Raw genomic sequence first — 2,776 nt, forward strand, 5'->3', positions numbered from 1 at the left:
GTTTCTCTGCCCTAGGTGTACGGAAAACACTCGGCGAGAAATGGAAGAAAATTTGAAGAAAGAAAGAAAAAAAGTAACATAATAATAATAATAATAATAATAATAATAATAATAATAATAATAATAATAATAATAATAATGATAAACGAAGTGAAATATAACCAGTATGTATGTTTATTATTGGCACAATCACCCTCCCAAGAGACAACAAAATGTGCTTCAATACACATTTTAACATCAAGAATATTGCATAACTAATACAAAAACGAAAATGTGAAATGTCTTTAAAAAAAATTTCTGGAAGCAGGAAAAAAATTAAATCACAACAAACTGGGTTGATTACATCAGCCACACAATCAGATCACACAGCAGGCTTCTGTCCAGTATGGCACTCTGATAGATTACTCTATATCATGAAAGAAATATCATTTTATTAATGTTTATCTCCAAGAGTCTCAAAAACTGGCGGGAGGTAGAGAATATTCTAGTTATATACTATTAACGTTATATGTTGTAAAAGAGTTATTTATGTTATTTTTATCCATATATTGTGTTTATTTAATAAGAGTGGACAACTTGTTTGATAAGAAAAACCACATATCATATTTTTAACGTTCAAGAACTATAACATTTTTTTTTTAAAATTAGATTTATAAATAAATAGGCACAAGCGTAGCTGTGTGGTAAGAAGATTGATTCTCAACCACATAGTTTCGGGTTCTGTCCCACTGCATGATACCTTGGGCAAGTGTTTTCTATTCTAGCCTCATTCGACTCATTCGACTAAAAATTCTTCAAAGCGCTGCCCCAGCATGGCCACATTCTAATGACTGAAACAAGTAAAAGATAAAAGATATAGTTTGGCTCCCCAAAGTATATTGATTAGTTTCCGCTCATCGAAGACTTTTATTGAGCTTCCATTGTTTTGTGGTAAGTATTTTAAAATCCAGATGATAAGATATTAAAGCTGATTTAGAAGAAGAAAGGCAAACATCACTAAAGCCCAATATTAACAGAGGAGATACAGATCGTAAATTTGAGAATCATGGCTGTACCACGGCTGTTATATAGGGTTATGGCACCAATCTATCTTTTATTCACAGATTAACGACAGTCGTCATCTCTTCATAGAATAAATATATTTTGCGGACTGCCAGATCGTATTAAGAAAGAATTTCTTTGCTGATTTCTTTAAAAAAGAGCCCAGTTCTTGTCAGATTCTTTGGTCTGACGGAGTGGCTTTGACTGAGGAGACACATAATTTAGGACGAAACACCATGGTGTCTCAAAATCCTCTTACATCGGTCAATCGCATGTGTTATGAACACATATCGTCAAAAAGAAGGAGGTGTTCTTCGATGAAATAAGAACAACAGCGATTGGCGTATTCAGGTTCGAATCCGCCAGAGCGTAGTAAGAATGAATAGATATGTTATTGATTTTATTGTTATTTAATTCTGATGCCTCGTTACATAAATGGCATTCCGTCGGCTACGACGACGAGGGTTCCAGTTAATCTGATCAACGGAACAGCCTGCTCGTGAATTAACGTGCAGGTGACTGAGCATACCACAAACGTACGTAATCCTAAACGTAGTTCAGCAGAATGTGACAAGGCTGGTCCTTTGGAATAATGTGAAACTCAGTCTTGCCAGCTGAGTGAACTGGAGCAACGGGAAATAAAGTGTCTTGCTCAAGGACACAACGCACCGCCGGGAATCGAACTCACGACCTTGTGATCATGAACGGAATGCCCTAGCCACTATGCCACGCACCTTCACAATGTTCAGACCTACGACAACGGGACAAGGCATAAAAGATCCACAGACAGCAAGCCTATCAAAGATATATTTATTTCTTTATTGGCCACAGGGAGCTAAATATACAGGGGACAAACGGACAGACAAAAGGATTAAGTCGATTACATCGACCCCAGTGCGTAACTGGAACTTATTTAATCGTCCCCGAAAGGATGAAAGGTAAAGTCGACCTCGGCAGAATTTGAACTCAGAACGTACCGGCAGACGAAATACCGTTAAGTATTTCGCCCGGCGGGCTAACAATTCTGCCAGCTCACCGCCTTCCTATCAAAGATATATTCTCATCGTCAGCTGCTAAACCTTCTTATATTATTTAATAGCGGGGCGAAGAATATTGTGAAAAAAACCAAGATAGAAGAGGAGGGACGCAAAATACGAAATCCAAATATATTTGATTGCAACACATACCAAACTCTGCGAAATAGCAATTGTTCCGTATTTTGTTAACGGGAAAAAAAGTTTTTCGTTTAAAAGATAAAAATCCATTGTTTCTTATTTTTCTAATGAGATGAACCTTATCGTTAAGGGATATTTTCCGTACAATTCGTTAACTTAAAAGATAGTATTTCAAATATACAAACGAGACTATGCAAGCATGCATGGCTGCATATGTATGTATGTATGCATGCATGTATCTACGTGTGAATGTAGGTATATGCCTGTGTGTCTGCGTATGTATATGTATATATGGATCTTTTTTAAAACGGGGGCCACATTTTTCATTAACGAAACACTTTGAAACTTGGAACACTGGTAGAATGTGTCATATAAAACATCTTTTTCTCTTAGTCTTCTTAAAAAAAAAGAAATCCCTAAGTTATTTCATGTTAAAGTTGTCGTATTTCTGTAATTTCAACCAATCACTGACGTCCATTCAGCCGATATACATTAAGTGCCGACTACATCAACAAACGATTCTGAAACAATTCTATCGGTGATAGGGTTAGGGTTAGGGT

At 36.3% G+C, this 2,776-nt stretch overlaps 1 long non-coding RNA gene across 1 annotated transcript in view; it reads right to left on the reverse strand.

The window, feature by feature from the left end:
- Nucleotides 1-309: 309 nt before the first annotated feature.
- Nucleotides 310-2,776, reverse strand: part of LOC128249527 (uncharacterized) — an 81,183-nt gene continuing 78,716 nt past the window's right edge. Inside the window, exon 3 of the long non-coding RNA XR_008265661.1 lies at nt 310-406. This is a non-coding gene — a long non-coding RNA (uncharacterized LOC128249527). The remainder of the gene's footprint in view (nt 407-2,776) is intronic.

Source organism: Octopus bimaculoides, chromosome 1, assembly GCF_001194135.2.
Source record: "Octopus bimaculoides isolate UCB-OBI-ISO-001 chromosome 1, ASM119413v2, whole genome shotgun sequence".
Lineage (NCBI taxonomy): Eukaryota > Metazoa > Mollusca > Cephalopoda > Octopoda > Octopodidae > Octopus > Octopus bimaculoides.